The following is a 24,366-nucleotide window of genomic DNA, read 5'->3' as shown; positions in this document are numbered from 1 at the left end:
AAAAGCAGAACACATCAGCCTTCAAAATGCTTGCTGCATCCACACCAGATTGTCTCACAATGTTAAAAACTCATTTCAAAAGCTGTCACGATAATATATTATTGCACCCTCTCTACAAATAAATATTTGAATGGAAAAATCACAATAACCCAGCATGAATGGGGCTGCATTTTACCTCTAGAAAACTGAAATAGAATCTTTTCTATTTTCCTGTAAAACACATTATGCCTTATTCAAGGAGATCCTAATATTCTTCTGTTTATGGCACCATCATTTTTAGATTTTAAAGCCTTGTTGTGTTTTTTGAGGGAAAATGACTTGACTAGTTCAAGTCTACTTTTTTCTGTAAGTCTTTTCAATAGAGATATCTCTGATTTAGGAGGATTGGCTGGGCAGTTCAAATCTCAACATCATTCTCATACTTATTGACTTGAGAAAAAGCAAGAGTTGTAGTTCTGGTAAAGTCAACACATTTAGTCATCAATACAAACCAACAGACTGACAACTGCAAGAATCAGGATTATGTATTTGTATAGTCCAACTGGTGGGTTGCAACCCAAACATGGGTTAAAGGTGTCGTGTATTTACCTGTAATTCCCATGTTGCCCAATAGATGTCCCTAGTTCTTGTTTTTTTGTTTCCCTTTGTGTCCTGTTTTCCTGCCATTTTTTAATGTCATTGCTTTCACCTGTGTCTTGTTTTGTACTATGTATTTAAGTTACCTCAGTTCCCTTGTTTGTCACTTGGTTTTTGAATGTGTTAGCCATCAGACCCTAGTGTTGCTCCCTTTGCCTGCCCTGTTACTATGTGGATTGTATTCTAAGTTTTTTCCCCTGTTGGATTGAAAGGGTTTTTTGGATGTTTCCTTTCCAAGTTTTTTTTTTTTTTTTTTTTTTTGGATTCAAAAGATTTTTTTGTATGTTTTCTTTCCCTTGTGGATTAAGCTTTTTGAACATTTGCCTTTTGCTCTCTACATTGATTTTTTCTCTTGTGCTAAACTGACTCTTTTTTTGGGAACATTCCAATTTTTTCGTATCAAACCATTGGATTTATTTTTACGTGCTGTGTTTGACTTCCTTTCTGGGTCCACCTAACTGCTCTGTGGGTCAGTTGAAAGTCAGTACCATTCCCACACCAGAGATCCGAGTTCAAGACCGGCTCGTGACAGAAAGACTAAGTCACCATGGACCCAGAGACAACCAGCACTCCTAAGTACTCCACCCAGCTTGAAACCTGTGTCCAGGGACATGAGAAATGGATCTTGGATCAAAAGGATTTGATGGCCAAACATTCAGAGCTGTTGGCTGAGATTCTTCCTGCTCTGAAGCAGATCTTTCAGTGGCTGTCCAATCTGCTCCTGTTCCTCCACCCCTAGTGTAAGCTCCTGAGCCAAAATTACCTCCACCCCAACAGTTCTCAGGTAACTTGAGTGCATGTAGAAGCTTCTTGACACAGTGTTCCTTAACTTTTGATCTTCAACCCTCCAGTTTACCCACGGATCGCTCCAAGATTGCTTATGTAATCAGCCTGCTCTCTGGCACCCACTACCCTCAAGTGGAACTCCCATAGTTACACTCTTCAGGCTTTTGGGGACTCGGGAGCAGCGGGAAATTTTATGGATACAGCTTGGGCCAACAACATAGAATCCCATCTGGACTCCTCCCTGCACCTGTTGCAGTTACAGCCTTGGACGGAAGACCCCTGGGAGTGGAAGATGTCACTCGGGCCACAGAGTCTCTTTCTCTCTCAGTCCATCATCACTAAGAGATGCTGACTTTCCATCTCATCCAGTTCCTGGAATTTCCACTCATTCTTGGTCACCCCTGGCTGCAAATTCATAATCTACAGTTTGATTGGGCAACCGGATCCCTGATTCAGTGGGGCCCAACATGCCAAGCCACCTGTTTACACTCTGACTGTCCTGTCTCACCTCCCGAGTCCCCTGAGTCCATTGACCTCTCCCGAGTCCCTAGTGTGTACCATCACCTTAAGCTGGTATTCAGTAAGTGTAGGGCCACAGTACTGCCACCTCATCCATATGATGGCGCCATTAACTTGCTCCCTGGTACATGTAACCCCAGAGGCTGGATTTTCTCCCTGTCATCTCCTGAGCATGCAGCTATGGACGAGTACATCAAGGAGGCCCTTGCTGCTGGTTTCATCCACCAGTCCACTTCACCTGCAGAAGCCGGTTTTTTTCTTTGTGGGGAAGAAGGACGGGGGTCTCCGGCCCTGCATTGATTACCGTGGATTAAATAGCATCACCATCAGAAATCGGTACCCCTTGCCACTGTTGGGAACAGTATTCGAGTTGTTGCAAGGAGCATCCATCTTCACCAAACTCGATTTGCGCAACACTTACCATCTCATGCGCATCTGGCAAGGGGACAAGTGGAAGACGGCATTCAACATGCCTACCGGTCACTATGTATATCAGTTGATGCCCTTCGGCCTGACCAATGCCCCAGCTGTGTTCCAGGCTTTGATTAACGATGTTCTCCGGGATATGCTCAACCTCTTCAAGTTTGACTATCTGGATGATAATCTGATTTTCTTGAGTTCCCTGCAAGAGCACATTTAGCATGTTAGACTAGTGCTCAAACACCTCGTGGAGAATCACCTGTACGTGAAGCCGGAAAAATGTGAGTTTCAGGCCACTAAGGTGCAATTCTTGGGATTCATAGTCAAACCCGGTCACATGCTCATGGATCCCAGCAAGGTCAAGGCTGTGTCGGTGTTGTCCACTCCTGCCTCAGTCAAGGAAGTCCAGCGGTTTCTAGGCTTCGCAAATTTTTATCAGAAGTTCATCAATAATTTTAGCTCGGTGGCATCACCTCTCTCAGCACTCACCAAGGCAAGTCAACCCGTTTCCAGTGGACCCCCCAAGCCGAGGCCGCCTTCGCCAAGCTCAAGTGTCAGTTTACCTCAGCACCCATTCTCTCTCTGCCTGACCCTGAAATTCCATTTGTCGTGGAAGTGGACACCTCAGATTAGGAGTGGGAGCTGTGCTTTCTCAAAGGGGGAAGGATGAGCGGCTTCACCCATGTGCTTTTTTTTTTTTCTCCCATCACCTTACACCAGCCGAAAGGAATTATGATGTGGGGGACCGGGAACTCTTGGCAGTAAAACTGGCACTGGAGGAGTGGAGACATTGGCTCGAGGGTGCGACTCATCCTTTTCAAGTTCTTACGGACCACAAGAACCTTGAGTACATACAGCAAGCTAAGCGTCTGAATCCCCTTTGAGTTTACCCTTACTTGCCGCCCGGGGTCCAAGAATCTCAAGCCGGATGCCCTGTCTTGAGCCTATGCCCCTTCAGTCCGAGGAGATTCTGTGAGGTCCATCATCCCCAGTAAGAGGATCATGGCCCAGGTGCAGTGGAAGATCGTGGATGTGCTCAGACAGGCTCAAGTCCAAGAACCTGATCTAGGCAATGGCCCTGCTGGCCATCTGTTCATTCCCCACTCTGTCCGCTCTCAAGTCCTCCAGTGGGCTCACGCATCTCCTCTCACCTGTAACCCTGGTTCCGGTCACACCCTCGAGTTCCTCCAAAGGCGGTTCTGGTGGCCTATGATTAAGGAAGACACAGATGTTTAAGTCCTGCACCACGTGCAACAAGAGCAATGCATCTCACCGTGCTCCTCAGGGTCTTCTGCTACTGCTTCCTATTCCTCGATGCCCCTGGTCTCATCTCTCCATGGACTTCATCACAGGTCTCCTGTCATCCCATGGTAATACCACCATTTTTGTCATCATAGACAGATTTTCCAAAGCTTCCAGATTCATTCCACTTCATAAACTACCATCCGATAAGCAGACAGCTGAATTGGTCATTGAACATGTTTTTCGAGTCTTTGGTATTCCCCAGGACATTGTCTCTGATCGAGGACCCCAGTTCTCTTCCCGGTTCTGGAAAGCCTTCTGTCGGCTGGTGGGGTCGACGGTAAGCCTCTCCTCAGCATTCCATCCAGAGTCTAATGGACAGACGGAGAGTCAATCAGGAGCTGGATGCAACCCTGATGTGCATGGCCGCCAGCAATCCGTCCTCCTGGCCGTCATTCATTGTGTGGGCCGAATATGCCCACAACACCCTGAAATCCTCTGCTACAGGCATGTCGCCTTTTGAGTGCCAGTTTGGATTCGCACCCCCTCTCTTTCCCGAGCAAGAAGAAGAATTTGGGGTCCCTTCGGCCCTAAAGTTCGTCAGGCGGTGTCGGTCGACCTGGAGGAAAGCCCGGTCCAAACTTCTCCGGGCCTCTCAAATCTATTAGCGACAGGCCAATTGTCATCGCAGACCTGCCCCTTCAATTTGCCCAGGTCAAAGAGTATGGCTCTCCACGAGGAACCTCCCATTACGGGTGGAATCCTGTAAGCTCTCCCAGCGATTCATCGGACCATTCCGCATTGCCAGGAAAGTCAATTCAGTTACTTACCAGTTGTACCTACCTAGTTCATTAAGAATTAACCCCATGTTTCATGTGTCTCTCCTAAAACCTGTTTTGTCTTCTCCCTTTGCTCAACCAGACAGACCTCCCCCTCCACCCCGTATCATTGATGGGCAGCTGGCCTACACCGTCCATCGGATACTGGACTCCCATTAGGTACAATGATTCCTGCAGTATCTGGTGGATTGGGAGGGCTACAGTCCTGTGGAGAACACACCTGGGTCCCTGTCAGAGACATCCTCAACCCTGAGTTGATTCGAGTTCTGCGCTCGCAGACCGGGTCATCCTGTGGGGAACATCAGGATCCGTTCCTAGTGGGGGGGGCTGTCATGTATTTACCTGTAATTCCCATGTTGCCCACTAGATGTCCCTAGTTCTTGTTTTTTATTTGCCTTTGTATCCTGTTTTCCCGCCATTTTTTTTTAACATCATTGCTTTCACCTGTGTCTTGTTTTGTACTATGTATTAAAGTTACCTCAGTTCCCTTGTTTGTCACTTGGTTTCTGAATGTGCTAGCCATCAGTCCCTAGTGTTTCTCCCTTTGCCTGCCCTGTTACTACATGGATTGTATTCTAAGTTTTTCCCATGTTGGATTGAAAGGGTTTTCTGGATGTTTCCTTTCCAAGTGTGTGTGGGGTGTTTTTTTTTGTTGTTTTTTTTTTTGGATTCAAAAGATGCTTGGATGTTTTCTTTCCCTTGTGGATTAAGCTCTTTGAACATTTGCCTTTTGCTCTCTTTTTTTGGAACAAACCATTGGATTTATTTTTACATGCTGTGTTTGTCTTCCTTTCTGGGTCCACCTAACTGCTCAGTGGAAAGTTAGTACCACTACCACACCAGAGACCCAAGTTCAAGACCAGCTCCTGACAAAAGGTCTGTTCTGATAGGGTCACAGACAACAGGGAAAAACAATAATAAATGCAATTAACCATTTAATCATGTATTCTTAAACTAAGACAATAAATAGGCCTATCCACTTAACAAGGGAGTAGAAAACATTTCCTCTTTTGTTGTTTATGTCAAAGAATGTGCCTGCCCAGTCAAACTCCACAATGTTTAGGCACAAATGTACCACTTTGCTGAATCAAGCCAAATTATACATATTCTGATGTTGTGTGACATCCCTTCATCCTCAAAAAAAAAAAAAAAAAAAAAAAAAATACACAAGGTTAAAGGAAATACAACCCAGAGCACATAATATACAGGTTCAATTGCAGGGAGGATAAACATGGTTTGTGCCAGCCATGATGTGTTTTTGTGCAGTATAATTGACTACAGAGATTCTTTTTATTTTTTATTCATTTATCCATTAATTACTACATGCTTCATTTTATATAAAAAAAAATAAAAATAAAAATAAAAAAATAAAAATCATAGTACACTGATTCTTGAGATAAGGGACTAAACATGTTTAAAATCTGAGTTTTTATTTTTTAATAAATTAATTTGAAATATATATATTTGTAAACAAAAATTTCATCTAATGAAACATGAGGGAACAGGTTTTTATTAAAACACTTTTTTTCCAAAAATTGACATTTATTCACTTTATAACTTAATCTTACTATAATTTCTGTCAATTCTGTCAGGCACACTTAAAGCATGCTATTTTAATTTGATCCATCCTACAAGAGTGTAAAGTCTTTAATTATCTAATAAGAGTATTCAGAAAAGGATTTAAGTGGTAAAATACATTCCAGAAATATATATATATATATATATATATATATATATATATATATATATATTTTTTTTTTTTTTTTTTTTTTTTTTTTTTTTTTTTTTCTGTTTTCACACTATTCTGAAAATTCTGATGGAGTTGACAAAATTGAATATTTTTCCATCTTAAATATGTGTTGTACACTGGAACCATTTTGTGTTTTTCCTCAATTGAAGCTGCATCTATAACCTAAACTAAAATGGCAAAATTATTCCATAATTCTTAACAGAAATGATCACAATGGGATGACGGTGTTGACCATGTTGAATCTGTGACAACAAAGACTTAAACACTGTTTGTTTGAAATCTATAAAAATATAAAAATGACCAGATCACATGTCCTTCTGTTGCATCCACCATGAGCAGGAATTGGGAAAGGGGTACTCAGAGTTATATCTGACCATGACACTGATTTATTCAGGATTATTAAAATATCTGATGGAGATGATGCAAAGTGAGGACACAACTTTGATAGGCAGTTTTTTTATGGAAAACAATTATTAAAATTGTACTTCATGTATTGTTTGATATCTTACAGATCCCTAACTTTCATTTGATATTCATATTTATGAATTTGTTGCATTTTTAAAAACTTTGTTTTGTAGTTTAATATTGTGACCTCTTGCTGAGGACAGGTTGATTTACAGTACTTCCAAGTATGCTTCCAAGTATAGTGCATGCATTTTAAAATATTCTAATGATATTATTTAAAAACATAAGTAAAAAATGCCCTGAGTATACACATTTCCTTTAGATTTAACTTTTTCAGTATTTTTAATATTATACATTTCTTGGTTTTGAACATAAATAGGACTTTTGTATGTAGGACATGTTTTGTCCCTTATCTCAATAATCAGTGAGTAATATATACATGTATATATATATATATATATATATATATATATATATATATATATATATATATATATGTGTGTGTGTGTGTGTGTGTGTGTGTGTGTATGCAGTTGAATCAAAGCAATATACAATATACATGCAGTGGAAAATGTGTAGTTTGTCATGTTTACATTATGCATTCATGGCTCTGATGCTAATACTAACACGCTATACGTGGCCATAATATGCACAAGTTACCTTCTGTTAATGTATTTTGTGATGAATTTTGTGAAAAGAATCTAAGACCATTAAAGCGTTTTTTAAATTTGTATTATTATTATTTTTATAATTTTATAATTTTGAAAAATGCCTCAATACGAACTATTGTACACATGTACGCACAAACTCTGCACTCCAGTGTGTTCATGGTGAATGATCTTAACTGAGTAAAAAAAATTACTGGAAAAAGATATTGGCATCAAAGTAGGTGGAACACCGGGTCTACCCACCAATTATGTTGACCAATGGCAGTAAAATGATGTTTAACAGCTGGTATAAGTTTTCCTAAAAGTTCCCCATACTGAAATTTCATAAATGGCCATATCCACCTTTGTCCTACGTCCTGTGATGCTTAGCACAAAATGTGGGCATTACTTCCATTATCAAGTAAACACAGTTGTTGTTGCGTACTTCCATTCATTCTTTCATTGCGGTGTCGGAGTTTTGAGGAGAAGGTGTCTGATTTCATGAGGACATACATCAATCACTATGTCAGTGTGTTACTGAATGATAATAAACAGCAAAAAAGTAATAAAGACAAAGAAAGAGCCAACAAAACCGCCATGCTGTTTCTCCCAGATGCAGTTGAAATAAAATTTTACATTTATATTTATTCATTTGGCAGATGCTTTTATCCAAAGTGACTTACAAAAGAGGAAAACATAAGCAAATCATCTTAAGGAATCAGTGGTACGAAAAATGCCATATTACAAAGTTTCACTAGCATCAGAATAGTACTATTCAAAACAGATTAAAGTGCAACAAGAATTTTTTTTTTTTTTTTTTTTTTAATGACTGGTTAAGTGCTCATGGAAAAGGTGTGTTTTTAGCCATTTTTTGAAGACAGAAAGTGAGTCAGCTTCATGGATAAAGTTGGGAAGGTCATTCCACCAACGTGGTACGATGAAGCCGAAAGTCTGGGAAAGTGTTTTGGTGCCTCTTTGTGTTGGTACAACAATGCGACGTTCCTTAGCCAATCGGAGGGTTCTAGTGGGTGTGTAAGCTCTGCAGAAATGATTTTAGGTATGCTGGAGCAGACCCAGTGACTGTTCTGTATGCCAGCATCAGAGCCTTGAATTTGATACTTGCATCAACCGGCAGCCAGTAAAGAGAGACAAGGAGTTGTGTAATGTGCTCTCTTTGGTTCATTAAAGAGCAGAGGTGCTGCTGCATTCTGGATCATTTACAGGGGTCTAATTGCACATGCAAGGAGGGTGGAGAGTAAGATCTGATGGCTTTCGCCTGTGTCAGTGACTCAGTGACAGACAGCGGGGCAGTCTCAGTGGAGTGTCCACTTTTGAAGCCTGACTGATTGTCATCCAGCAGCTTGTTCACTGAGAGATGGGCAGAGATTTGATTGAAAACTGCCCTTTCAAGTGTTTTTGCCATGAATGGGATGAGAGAGACTGGTCTGTAGTGTTCTACTTGTGTGGGGTTAAGTGCAGGTTTTTTCAGCAGTTGGGTTACTCGAGCCTGCTTAAATGTAGTGGGACAAGTGCCTGTAAGTAAAGATGTGTTAATTATGTGTGTGAGTGCAGGTAGAATGAACGGAGAGATGACCTGGAGAAGGTGGGAAGGATTGGGGTCAAGGGAACAGGTGGTGGGGTGGTTGGAGAGGAGGAGTTTAGAGACCTTAGTGTCAGTCAGAGGAGACATTCCTTTGCCAATCGGAGGGTTCTAGTGGGCGTGTACCTCTGCAGAAATGATTTTAGGTATGCTGGAGCAGACCCAGTGACTGTTCTGTATGCCAGCATCAGAGCCTTGAATTTGATATGTGCATCAACCGGCAGCCAGTGAAGAGAGACAAGGAGTGGTGTAACATGTGCTCTCTTTGGTTCATTAAAGAGCAGATGTGCTGCTGCATTCTGGATCATTTGCAGGGGTCTAATTGCACATGCAGGGAGGGTGGAGAGTAAGATCTGATGGCTGACTGTGTCAAAGGCTGCAGATAGGTCCAGCAGAATCAGGATGGATGATCTGGATTCAGCTTTCGCCTGTCTCAGCGACTCAGTGACAGACAGCAGGGCAGTCTCAGTGGAGTGTCAACTTTTGAAGCCTGACTGATTGTCATCCAGCAGCTTGTTCTGTGAGAGATGGGCAGAGATTTGATTGAAAACTGCCCTTTCAAATGTTTTTGCCATGAATGGGATGAGCGAGACTGGTCTGTAGTGTTCTACTTGTGTGGGGTTAAGTGCAGGTTTTTTCAGCAGTTGGGTTACTTGAGCCTGCTTAAATGTAGTGGGACAAGTGCCTGTAAGTAAATATGTGTTAGTTTTGTGTGTGAGTGCAGGTAGAATTGACGGAGAGATGGCCTGGAGAAGGTGGGAAGGAATGGGGTCAAGGGAACAGGTGGTGGGGTGGTTGGAGAGGAGGAGTTTAGAGACCTCAGTGTCAGTCAGAGAGAACATAGAGACAGAAGAGTTGCATACAGGAGACGGGTGTTTGACAGGGTGTGGTGCTGAGAATGTATTGCTGATGGTTGTAACCTTATTAGTAAAAAATGCGGCGAAGACATCTGCTGTCAGCGACATGTCAGTCAGTGGAGGGGGAGGACAGAGAAGTGTGTTGAATGTTCTAAACAAGCTGCGAGTTTCTGTGATGCTGTTGATCTTGTTCTGGTAATAAGAAGTTTTTGCAGATTTAACGTTACCTGAAAACGTTGCAAGCAAAGACTGATGCTTACCCAGATCTGCTGGATCTTTAGATTTCTGCCATCTCCTCTCAGCTGCCCTGAGGTCAGGCCGATGTTGGTGTAATACGTGCTGGCCTAGAGGAGAGAGGACAGATGCTGTCTAGACAGGTTGTTAATGTAGAGCTTAGTGTGTCTGTGGCAGTGTTTACATCCAGGGTGGAAAATAAATTTTGTGTGGGAAGATAGGTAGAGACAGCAGTGGAAAAGCATGTGGGTGAAAGAGAACAGAGGTTACAGCGAAAGGAAACCAAAGGTGGAGTCTGTTTTAATGCAGATGGGAGAGTCATGTTGAATTGAACAAAGTAGTGATCAGAGACATGTAAAGGAGTAACAAGAATATTTGAGTTGGTACAGTTACATGTAAAAATGAGGTCCAGCTGGTTGCCCAATCTGTGAGTTGCTGTAGTGCTTAGTCTTTCCAAGTCAAATGAGGCCAGAAGATCATGAAGTTCAGTGGCCTGGGGCTTGTCTTGGTGTATGTTGAAGTCACCAAGTACCACAAGTGGCATACCATCCTCCGGGAAGGAGGACAGCAGGACATCCAACTCCTCGAGAAAGTTTGCCAGCTGACCTTGAGGGCGATAGATGACAACAACGTGTATTTTTGTGGGTTGCATTGTAGTAATGGCATGGAATTCAAAAGAAGTATTGTTACATAGAGAAGAGTGTGGTGAAAATGTCCAGTTGTTTGGAATGAGCAAGCCTGTTCCCCCACCCCTACTGGTGTGTTGAGGGGTGTGAGAGAAGGAGAAGTTGTAGAGAGAACAGCAGGTGTTGCTGTATCCTCTGGACGTATCCATGTTTCTGTCAGTGCAACGATGCTGAGGGTGGACTGTGTGGCAAAGGCTGGAATGAAGCCAGCTTTGGAACAGAGTCTCAATGAGAAAGAGAGTGGAGCAGGTGCTGAAGTGCCGTAGGTTGTGTGGGTTGCATTTTGTCTTGCGTCTATATTGTGTAAATTGTCTGTAACAGATAACAGGGATGTGCTTGAAGGCATATGTTATTTGTGAAGTAGACATGTTAGTATGTAGAAGGAAAATAAGAAAATAGATACAATTAAAGATACTTAAGTGCTATGGTGAGTGGCGCCTTGTCGTGTCCTTGCTCGGTGGACTTTACAAAAGTAGGTTTTCACACAAGGAGGGCTTTACACGAGGGCTACCACTTCTGCGTCAGCATTCAAGTCAAATATATACACGCTGCTAACGAGCCGTTACGTGAAAAAAGCTGGACATGCCTTAATGCTACTAAGCACAACAAAGCTAGTCACGTGTGCAACTGAAACTAAGGGTCGGGAACAAACGCGACTTCAGTACACCGCAAATAAATTATGCTACACTTTAGCAAAAAATAATACTCTAAAACAAGTGAAGCACTGTTTATAGACACTAAAAATAATGATAGATTTACACACTGGACAAACAGTTCTAAATCTAGCAGTGAATACCCTGGAACAAGTCAAAACAATATAACAAAGCTAGTCACGTGGTCAACCAAAACTAAAGGTCATGCGAGGTACTAACGCACTAACGAGCACTAACAAGCACTAATGCAACATTTCGAGCAGAATTATCTGTTGTTTATTGGAGTACCTCTGTTAGTTCAGCTTTAGATGTGTGTGCTTGTCATCTTGTCACGCTGCATGTTGAAATCAGACAGACATACTGAGCAAGAGCCGTGAAGTTGTGCTAGGGTATGTAATTGCGAGCTGTCCAATTGGATGGTTATTTTGGTTAAACCTCAAATGCAATGTGGCCACATGCATTTTTGACTACCTCTGTATGTGTTTTTTGTGATCCAATCACAAAACGTTTTGCACCCCATTTATAACTATATTTTGTGCTGAACATCTGCGATCGGATCATCTGAAAACTTGTCTTAATACCAGTTGTAAACAGGGTTTAAAATGACTGTAGCCGGAGCTAGCGAATGCTATTGAATGACTTCCAGCAAAAGACACACCCACATTAATTTCCCCAGTAAGACCCCCCGGAAAAAGGTGGATATGAACTACATATAACTATATACTGTATAACTAACTAACCATATATAGAGTTAAAATATTTAAGCATACAGAGTTGCAAGAAAAAAAGGGCACACTATGTTTGATTGCTCATATTTTAAAAATGCATAAAGGCGTTTGCATTGATTTTTGGCATACTTCTATGACTTTCTGCCTCTGAAAACGTAGTTAAATGATTTACTTCGTTATTTGGTCATAGCAAGTTGTTGCTCACTATGACTCAATCCAAACCACAGCCTTAAACCTAACACTCAATGGAGTAAACATTTAATCTTGTAGGGAAAATGCAACCTCCGCCTCTCGCGCTAATCATTGACTATGTGAACACAATTACTTCCTGGATTTCACATGGCCTATTATTTTTTATTTTTTTATTTTTTTGCAGTTACATTTGGTGATGCTAGTGGTGCAGAAATTACACACTTCAACTTTAACACTTTTGATTTTAAAGACAAATTGTTTACTGTTGTACAATAAACAATTTTGGTTTGTGTTGTTTGGCCACTTGAAGTCTACCTGGATTCAGAGCCATTGCTTTAGAGAGAGTGAAAGCACCCACACAACTGGCTGCAGTAAAACCTTTGTTCAATACTCCATTTTCATGATCCTCTCATTTCTAGCTCTCATCCAAGTGTGTTTAGGTTGCCATTGCTGTAACGGGGCCTTGGGACGCCACTGGGCAACAGTCATTGGCTCTACAATGCCATTGTTCTGATGTATATAGAAGCCAAACTCATGGACAGTCTTAAGAGTCTGTGTGCTGCTGGGTTATCTTCAAACACAGCCATCTGTGCCTTCAGTTAAAGCCTTTCACAGAGCAGTAAAGTTCCAAGGATGTAATCATTACAGTATTTCACAAAATGTCCCGGATATGGACCTCAGCAAGGTTAACCCCATATGTTATCTATTGACTATATAACAACATGAATACAAAGGGTGACTTTCATGCAATACTTGCCAAACAGTGAGCTTGTATTATTTGCATGCACTAAAAATGTTTTACTTGGTGTCCAATGTTTTGATATCTTGTAGATTTGGGGGCTATTATCATGATGAAGAGTGGAGCTTCACTGTAAACAATGAATCAGTGGGGTTGTAATTGTAACAAAAAAAGAGAATATTTTCAACAAATGAATCTATGTTTGTTAATTTACTTTGATATTTTAAATAACCTACTTAATATCAATAGTTGCAAACACATAATTTTTATGGTTAAATATTGTATGTATTATCTTGAGTAATCTCTACAAGTCTTTATAGGCATGTGGATTTTCGATATAGTATTTAAGTTACATTTACTTAAAAGACTTGACTGTTTGAATGATGCAATTTGGTTTAAACAGCAGGGAACACGCCTCTACAGTGGACTTTACCATGAGATACATGCGATTTTAAAGTAATTTTGAAGTTTTAACATATGAAACTGCACTTATTACTGTAAAAGACTTAATTTTGATGGAGTGTATTGTTGTAACGCTAAGTGATTGTGCACAGTGTGTGTGTGTGTGTTTTTCCCTCTGGGCTTACCGTTGGCGGGTTGTAAATGCATGTGTGCCAGATACGTGGCGGGCATTTCAGTCGAGAGTTGCAATGTGCTGCATCAAATAAATGTGGGAGAAGTTCTGTTCAAACTTTAACTTGTCTCTGTTTCTTATTTTATGATACACAAGTGTTTAGGCGAACTCAATACGAATGCTCGGTTCCCTATCTGTCACTCACTCAACGCTTTGTTGATGTAGTGACACTAGGGGTCGCTCTTGGGAGCCCCAAACACCTCTGATCTTTGAGAAAAGGCCAATGGGAATTGGTGAGTGGAATTTCCATGCCACTCCCCTGGACATACGGGTATAAAAGGAGCTGGCTCGCAACCACTCATTCAGATTTTTTCTTCAGAGCTGAGTGGCGTTGAGCAGGAAGTTCCACTGCCATTCCATTCACCTCACATCGAGAAGTGTATGCTGCTGGATATACGGCGCATTTCAGCGGCTTTCTCCCCTTTGCGCGATTGATGCAGAGTATGCCCCTGGGCGCTTCGACAGCTGAGAGAGTATATATTCTTGCAAATAAAAGTGTGTATTTCCTCTAAAAGAGTGCGCACTGACGGAGAGCATCTTTTTAAAGATGCCTTTCCGTCTGTGTGTAATTCCTGGATGCAGTCGCTATCTCGCTGCCTCTGACGGCCACGAGTGCTGTCTCACGTGTCTGGGCCATAGTCATGTTGAGGCGGCATTTGTGGATGGTTCGTGTCCTCATTGCAAGAACATGACCATGGCAACATTGTGGTCGCGGCTTTCCTTCAGCCGCTCCCCTCTTTGGACCTTCTACCTATGGGTACGAGGCTGGGTCGGTTAGCGTTGGGGGTGATTTGGGGACCTCAATGGGAGTGGTTCCACTGGATAATCCCCCACGGACATCCCATTCCCCGGTACGCTCGTTTGCCCTGGTCGAGTTCTGGGATGAGACCGGCAGCTCGCCTCAGGGTGAATTTAATGTCTCTTTCAGAGCTCGTGAGCAGGATGAGCTCTCGATTGCAGCATCGGAGAGCGGGTTGGCGCAGTCGGATGCTGAGGACTCGACTGGGCTTCCACCTTCGGGTGTGACCGCCCAGTCTGAGGCTGATGCAGAGCTGACCACCATGCTTGCCCAGGCCGCCGCAAGCGTCAGGTTGGAGTGGAACCCTCCACCCTTCCCTGAGCCCTTGGGGCTTCACGATTGGTTCCTGGGTTCAGAGCGCCGCTCACGGCCGTTCCCTGCCCCGGTCCCATTCTTCCCAGAGGTGCACAAAGAACTCATGAAGTCGTGGCGGGCACCTTTTACTGGCTGGACCCAATTTCTGGGTTCGTCCGCTCTCACTACCCTCGACGGTGGGCCGAACAGGGGGTATACGGTGATCCCTCAGGTGGATAAGGTGGTTGCAGTGCATTTGTGCCCTCAAATTGCCACCACCTGGCGGAATTGCCCGAGACACCCATCCAGGGCCTGTAAGTCTATGTCATCTCTGGCGGCCAAGGCTTACAGTGCCGCTGGATAGGTCGCCTCCGCCCTGCATGCCATGGCCCTTGTGCAAGTACACCAGGCCAAGGCATTGAAAGAGGCCTTACGCCACAGGTAAGTCAAACGCAGTCATCCCCTGGTGCCTCTCGCATTCAGCAGTGTCCGCTTCACCTCAGTGAGGGGTGTGAACACTGCTGCCCTCCATGCGGAGATTACGACCCTTCTGTGGAAGGACGCGATAAAGCCGGTCCCTCCAGCCGAGATGAAGAAGGGGTTCTACAGCCCCTACTTCATCGTGCCAAAGAAAGGCAGTGGGTTGTGGCCAATCTTGGACCTGCGAGTACTGAACCGGGCCTTGCACAGACTCCCGTTCAAGATGCTGACCCAGAAACGCATTCTGTCATGCATTCGGCATTAAGATTGGTTCACGGTGGTAGACCTGAAGGACGCGTACTTCCGTGTCTCGGTTTTACCTCAGCACAGACCCTTCCTGCAGTTCGATTTCGAGGGTCAGCATATCAGTACAAGGTCCTCCCCTTCGGCCTGTCCCTGTCGCCTTGCGTCTTTACAAAGGTCGCAGAGGCAGCCCTTGCCCCACTAAGGGAAGTGGGCACCCGCATCCTCAATTATCTCGACTACTGGCTGATTCCAGCCTGCTCTCGAGACCTGTTGTGTGTGCACAGGGACTTGGTGCTCAGGCACATCAGCCGGTTGGGGCTTTGGGTCAACTGGGAAAAGAGCAAGCTCTCCCCGGTTCAGAGCATCTATTTTCTCGGGATGGAGTTAGACTCGGTCTCCATGATGGCACGTCTCTCAGACAAGCACGTGCAGTTGGTGCTGAGCTGCCTGAAGTTGTTCAGGCGGAGGAAATCGGTCCCACTGAAATATTTTCAGAGGCTACTGGGGCATATGGCGTGGGTTGTTGCATATGAGACCGCTCCAGCACTGGCTTCAGACTCGAGTCCCGAAATGGGCATGGTGCTGTGGCGCGTGGCCATCACACCGATCTGCCGCCGCACATTCAGCCCTTGGACAGACTTTACATTTTTGCGGGCAGGGGTCCCCTTACAGCAAGTGTCCAGGTGCGTCGTGGTTACAACAGATGCCTCCAAGTTAGGCTGGGGCACCATGTGCAATGGGCATGCAACTGCTGGCACCTGGACAGGACCGCGACTGCGTTGGCATATCAACTGCCTCGAGTTGCTGCCAGTATTGCTGGCCCTGTGGAGGCTTTGGCCATTGATCCAGGGCAAGCACGTGTTGGTCCGGACAGACTACACGGTGACAGTAGCGTATATACACCACCAAGGTGGCTTACGCTCGCGTCGCATGTTGCAACTCGCCCGCCGGGAGGACGAGGAACAGGTCATCCTCGTGGCGCCGTACTGGCCCACCCAGACTTGGTTCTCGGAACTCACACTCCTCGCGACAGCCCCTCCCTGGCGAGTTCCCCTGAGGGAGGACCTCCTCTCTCAGGGACGGGGCACCATCTGGCACCCGCGCCCAGACCTCTGGAATCTCCACGTCTGTCCCCTGGATCAGATACATGCAGTGGTAGACACGATCACTCAGGCCAGGGCTGGTATATAGGGAATATATATATTAATTTGTGTTCACAGTCTTCAAGTACGTAGTCATGTTTTAATGTGTTTTAGTGTGGCATATTAGTTCAAAATGTTTTTTTGTTTTGTTTTTTTATGTAAAAAATGCTAATTAAATAAGTAGCTAACAATTTTTTCAATCCCGCTTAATTATTAAGTTTGCAAAATGCATTTGTCTTTGTTGCTGTAATTTTTTGTTTTTAAATTTTTGTGATGTTGGTGCAACAATGTAAACTTCACAGGTACTATTTTTAAAAATTTTATTGTTCAACATTAAGACCAAATGTAACTGTAGTTCATGGTGAAATGGAGAAATAATAGGTACTGATACCAAACCTGTTTCTTTGTCCTACCATTTGTGTTTTGGTCTGTATAAGTAGGTGTTTTTGTTTTTCTATTTTTCTTGGATACATTTGCAAATGTATTGCTGTTGAAATATTTAATGAATTTGTAACATTGTAATATAAACACATATTTAGAATTTCTTTTGAAACACTTGTTGAGTACACCTTTTATAATAAATAGGCTATATTAGATAAATTGTAATATAAATTACATGCATTTGAAAATCAAGTGTAACTAACTTAAAAATCTGTGTAACCTATCTGAAAAAATAAGTAAATATTACTTGATAATGATAGTTCCAAACAAGATAAATATTGCCTTTATAACTAAAAAAAAAATGGCCTGTAAATTGATACATTTGAGTTGGCATTACATGTGAAATCTAATATGTCAAACTTTTAGTAAAACAAGCACAATATTTTTTACAACATTGAGCCTAGGTTGAGGACCAATACATTTTAAGTACAGTGCTTTATTCATTCAGCAATTGCTGTGCTAGCTATAGCAAAGTGACCAAGCACTCACCACTCACAACATTTAGTGACAAATAGTTACATTATTATATGTATGCCTATTTATTCCCTAATAGGTAGAATATATATAAATTTTTTACTTATAGACATAACATTGCTCTCTCTCTAAAAAAATAAAAACAATAAAAATATTTAAATTAACATAGTCATCAAAAGTACAGCTTGCTGTACAGCACCAGCAATGGTTGATTTTCAGTTGAACATTCAACTTCATAAAAAAAAAATTAAAAAAAAGATTAATAATTTAAATTTTTGATTGTTTAATATATTGATCACATTAGAGCATTCCTGGAAATTAAGTGTTCTCCCATGAAGGTCTATAAAATGAAAATTTATTAAATATTGTAAGTAAATGAAAGTAAAATTTCTATAAGTGACATTTTAAACATTATGACATTTTATTATATTTTTGATTTAATATTAATACTATAAAAGTGGTGTTTGTAGAACTTAAAGAAATTAAGTTAAATAAATCTACTTAATTTTAAATAAATTAACTGAACTTAAAAAACAAACTGCCATGACACTTACATATTAGCTGTACATATTAGTTTTACATATTTAAGAATTACAAATTAAAATTAAGTAACTTTGAAAAGATTTCTTAAAATCGGTCTGTTTAGTCCTATGACAATTACTTCCTTTATTCACATGTTTTTTCTAACTGCAGTATTTTGAGCATCTTCTGTACATTTCTATAAACATGTATTTCATGGAGAGCGGTGTGCTTGCTGTCTTAAACCAATAATATAAAATTTTTACATGAAAAAAAAAATAAAAATATATATATATATATATATATATATATATATATATATATATATATATATATATATATATATATATATATATTTTACAACGGCACACACAGAACTCAAGAACTGGTTCATCGAAACATGATAATGGTTAATAATTTTATTTTATCCTGACGCCGCAAAACAACAAGTTATCTACAATGACAACAAAATCAACAACAATGAAAATAAAACCATGCAAATAGCCAAACAATGCAACCATATTATTCATATTCTAGTGCAGTGGTTCTCAACTGGTTTTGCTTCAGGACACAGATTTTACATTGGAAATCAAGTGGCGACCCACCATTGTAAAAACGTAACCTGTATTTAATGTATCCTGGGTCGCATTTCGTTTTATGTTGCATAGTTTTGTTCATGGTTTTCAAGTACAAGGACATGCATCAAGTGACATTATTTTTGTTGTTGACGTCAACAACAAAAGTGACATGAAGTTTTCTCTCCCCCTTTTAAAAATTGAAGAGCATATTTACTTATATGAGCCCATTATTATCCCGTTTGTTTCCTAATTTCAAACATAATTCAAACAGAACATACATATTACACAGGAGGAAAGGCTCCTCATTACCATGGTTAGGTCAGTGTAGCTAGTCTTAAATAATAGTAATAATAATAATAATAAATTATAGTATTTATGAAAAAATAAATGCTAGCTAAAACACATCTTGAAACTTTAACTACAACTGCCACTGTCGATATAAAATGAGGTCTAATAGATTCTACCTTTAGATTATTTCATATGAAACTATAACATTTTGTCAAAATATAACAGTTACTTTTACTCATGTAAAATCGTGAAACAGTTTTATAAAGGTGAAAAAACATTTGCGCATAGCACAGTGTTGCTCTTTTCCTCCTCAGTGCTGTTTGGCATGTTAAGGCTGCCTACTGTTCCTCTGAAATGCTTTAAACTAGAAAAGTCTCACTAGAATTGACATTGGTCACATCAGTTTTGAGGTCTGCTCTCCGCAATAACGAGGGAAGCCCGGTTGTTGCACACGCGCACCAGAGAGAAGAGTAGATCATAATCGTGAGCTGGTTCCATTACACTCGTGGATAGTGCAGATGAGAAGCCTTAAGCTGATTGCGAGATTATCATTAAATCTGCCTCGGCTGTCCTAAATAGGCTATCACTTGGGCGGCCGCCAAAATATCTTCAATGTGAGAACGATGGTATTGTTCTTTCCATGCTGTCCACGACCCAGTCCGAATAGACCTGCGACCCACTTTTGGGTCGTGACCCACCAGTTGAGAAACACTGTTCTAGTGCATGCTGGGAAGAGGGTAAATGGGACTGAACCACATAAACATTTTGTGTAAGCCAATTAGACCTCAAATAAATGCATTAATCTAACTCCATGCTGTGCTTGTGGGCTCGATTTAAACATAATCTAAGTATGCTGTAATAGAAAAGCTACACTGATAATAATCAAGTAAATCTTCAGTGTCTCTTCAGCGTTGTTTACTTGATAACATGTGCATTACACACAGTGTAAATTTCTCAAAAAATACCCAATGAGATCACTAATGTTTAATAAGTATGTTATTAAGCATTTAAAACATGTGAGGTAATGTCTCACGTTGTTGCAATTGGTTTTCAAGTGGTTAAAATGGTGTCCAGTTACATGACCTCAAATATAAACTTTCCCGTATATATTCATATAAACTTTAACTTAAAATATTGATATTGAGGTCCATGGACAACAATGTCAACTACACACGAACTATACCCACAGTCAGGAACATACGCATCTCTACCAAAGTCTAAAAGTTTTCAATCATTGCTGTTAGGCCTCATATATTCAGATAGAAGACAAAGGTAGGCCTAACACAGTCCTAAAAACCTAACTCAAGCCCCCACATTCCAAGTCATAAATTATACTGATAAAAATCGCGCCAAAATCAAACAAAGGGAGTCCAAAACAGACTACAAATCCCATGAAGCCTTGCTCACTAAAGGATCGAACTCTCAACTCCTATTGAATGAGGCACACAACAGAACGTCCCTCAAACATGACATCATCAGGAGTTGAAATACCTCTGAAATGCTTCCAGGATTTGCTTCCAGCAACTTTGTTTGTCCTTGTTCGTCGCTGCTCTCAGGTGCAACCTCGTGGCACAAGGAAGTAACGTCTGACTTGAAACTGTGGCCATACAATCTCCATCTCGCTGGATGAGTTGAGATTACTCTGTGTTCAACCGAACACTCTAACGGATCCGAAGGAGACCGCCGAGCAATTCGCATCTTCATCCGTTTGCCTACAGAAGTGAAGAGATTAAAAATTTCTCTTCCATCTTCAAGCAAGTCGACATTTCTGAGTTCTCTGCCAGCCCGCCGAGAATCAACAGCCGTACCGCCCGCCGACAATCAACAGCCGTACCGCCCGCCGACAGAGCGAGGAAATGGCCTCCCGTCATCACCCGAGCCTCAAGGAACCGGGTCAGAGTTAAAGGACGGAGTAAAACACATTCTATCTGTGTCCTCATGCGATTCAAGTAAGAGGTTACGTCTGGGCAGAGATAGAATATTATAGTGTGTTATTCTTGTTTTTCAAGGTTTTTTGCTTGTACAGGTTACAGACCTCCATGTCCGCTCATTATTAATACTCAGGGTATTAATTATCACGAATTTGTTTTGCTGTATTGTTGTCCAACCAAATTGGACTGTAGTGCAATTTCGCCATCGCGGGTGAGACAGGTAAACTGAGTTCATCCATTAAAGAGTCAAAGTACGCGGGACTGTTTACGAGCCGTCCACCGCATCTCTGAGTGATGAACTAACAGCTGCTTTCTCTCCCACTATCGCGAAATCGGCTTTAGGGCTGTCACTTCTCTCTCTCTCTCGTACTAACCACACACACACACACACACGCGACGCCTCACAAACATTCTGGCACACATTTTTGGCTCCTAGTTATCTTAATGCTAAAGCCCAGCTTTGTCCATAAGCTATCGTACAAGCGGATACACGCGGTAACTGGTAGACGCCATTGACTGGTTTCTCGCCGCCCCCATTCGCGGTCATATTCCCTGGACGTGACTCCACGAGAGTCACATCCACCATTTTGTGCGCGTCCCTCCTTACACACACACACACTGTCACACACACACTGTCACACACACACCTTATGTGTTATAGGATTATTTTTATTTCCATATCTAATCATATCACTGTTTAGTTTGTAGTTTATTGACTGCATTGTATTAATTATTAATTGATATTACTGCATAAATAAACTTTGTTTATATTACAAAGATAAGTGTTTTGGTTTGTTTTGCATACGCCTGTGTCATGCTGACGGGATGTCAGTGCTCGGATTCAAACCTTCATTCATTGTTTTTTTTTCCGGAAAATCGATATTCTTCGGATGTCGATTTTCCTAAGAAAACAATCTAATATTGAGACTGTTTTACTATCTGGTTATTAGTCCCTGATTTCAGGGTGGTGCCCCGTCAATTGTAATCCTTATTAATATTCTATTGATTTTTGATAATTGATAATTATCTTTGATGATTGTTGAATTTGAATGATCAATAAGCTAGTGTTAATTTTTATTAATGTTTCATCGATGTTAACAATTAACGATTATCTTTGATAACTGTTGATTTAAAGGATTAAAAAAAGCTAACATTGATTCTCATCAATGTTCTATTGATTTTAATAATTAATAATTATCTTTGATAATTATTAATTATTGCTAAAAACCAAACCCGCTCCTAAACATAGCACACTACATTTACTGGAGCCCCATATGAGGTTTTAATGAGTTAGATTCAATTAATTAATTTAAATATTAATTAATAACTAAATAAATAATTATTAATTATTTCTGATAGTAACACTGATCTAAACAACCAGTAAAGCCCTACATTGCATTAATGTTATACAAAAATAACAGCATAGCAGTGATAAATTGCTAAATCAAGTCTGTAAATAACCTTTTAGGTTGCAAAGATCACTCAGGATGCAATATATGAGTAACCTCATTGGCAAAATACCATTGGCCTATGGAGTAAAAACAGTCTCGAAACCTCCTAAAAATGCATGCAACAGACCCACACACACACACACAGCGATCCACTAATGCACGCATCAGTTCCACAAGCAGCCATCCACAAATGCAAGTAACAGATCCACACGCAGCCATCCACAAATGCACGTAACAGATCCACAAACAGCAATCCCACAAATGCACGTAACAGATCCACCCACACACAGCGGTCCACAAATGCATGCAACAGATCCACAAACAGCAATCCACAAATGCATGTAACAGATACACACAGTGGCCTACAAATGCACGTAACAGAACCACATGCAGCAATCCACAAATGCACGTAACAGATACACACACACACACACCAATTCACAAATGCATGTAACAGATCCACACACACACAGTGATCCACAAATGCACATAACAGATCCACACACAGCCATCCACAAATGCATGTAACAGATTCACACACAGCCAACCACAAATGCACGCAACAGATCCACTCACAATAGCCACTGTCACCAGTATTTCCAAGGCAATACATCTTTTCTCCATTCGTACAGCTTCATTAAAAATGATTATATACATTTATTTGACGCAGTGATGACGTGTGATAAAAGTCTATCCATCTTATTTTACAACAAGCGGTTCCCGTGCAACTGGCTCAAGGTAATAAATAACTATAAAGAGAATAACACAGAAAAGAGTGATGTGGGGTTATTGTCTATCACACTTGCACAGGATGTACAGCCAAATAATATATTAATATGCATCTAAATAGAGGATTATTTTCTAACAACTGCATTTATAGTAATTAGATCATAAAATTCTTGCCGTGTTTTCACCCCAATATTTATACCATGATCAATGGAATCATGTTAATGCTTCACGTTGCAAACTGTTCAAGAAAAATCTACACCATTGCATGTTTTTAGGGGCTGTATGGGAGACACAAGAGATGATGATAAAACCCACTTCTTATTTTAAAATGAAAGTGCCCTCTCGGCCTTATTGTTTGGTCTTAGTGTATGTTTGTGTTGTGTCATTATTTTTTCTCTCGCTTTCTCTCTCATTATTCTCAGGTGTGCGGGAACCTGCAGAGCTGCTGAGTGCTGATGGGGTGCACCTGCCGCAGTGTGTTTCATTCTATAAACTCTACGATCCATTGCTGGAGGGTGCTAATCTGAACTGTGATTATCTCACTCATACTGCTTTCGATTTTGTTTGATTTATTTCCAAAGGTGATGTTTCATAAGTCATAGGCTACTGAATGTGAGATAAACATATCTATGGACTATAAGAAGAAAGAGAGAATGTTCTCAAGAATGGAGGAAATAGTGTGCTTATTACTTTACCTAGATGAAACAATGCGCAATTTAGATGCAATACAAGTGTGTGTGTGTGTGTGTGTGTGTATTCATTGGCACTAAATCACTGTAAAGTGAACCGTCTAAAGGTGTTAGAAATATTCTTTAATGCGTTTCACTACATCAGAACAGGCTAGCTCTTAATTTTCTATATTCATAGGTTTAGATGTGTGTGTGGTTCTACATACAGAAAAGACAAGAATTTAAATATAAGTAGGCTAATAATATTAGTTAAATATTGGAAAGAACAGTAATAAAAAAGTGCAAATACTGTGAGTGTAATTTTTACCTCACTCGAGCTGAAAATTATCCACAATGTACAATACTGGCTTTCTTCTTTTTTATCCTTTTTTTTAAAAATCTCAATTCCAATCCACATCTTGTAATTTTCTTTAATTTTGAACTATGTGGATATGTTAATTGTTAGAATGTTAGAATGTTAGTTAGTTAATTGGGTAGTTCACCTAAAAATGAAAATTATCTCATCATTTACTCATCTTCATGCCATACCAAATGTGTATAACTTTCTTCTGCTGAAGACAAATAATGATTTATTTATTTATTTATTTATTTATTTATTTTTTTGGAAAAAAATAAAAAGATAAATAAATATCTCAGCTCTGTGGATAAGAGACAGATCAACATTTATGTCTTTGTCTTTTTTACTATAAATCTCCACTTTAACTTTCAGATATTAAAGTGAAACTAAACAGGCGCCAC

Source organism: Myxocyprinus asiaticus, chromosome 4, assembly GCF_019703515.2.
Source record: "Myxocyprinus asiaticus isolate MX2 ecotype Aquarium Trade chromosome 4, UBuf_Myxa_2, whole genome shotgun sequence".
In the NCBI taxonomy this organism is placed as follows: Eukaryota; Metazoa; Chordata; class Actinopteri; order Cypriniformes; family Catostomidae; genus Myxocyprinus; species Myxocyprinus asiaticus.
Note: the sequence above shows the minus strand (reverse complement) of the source record.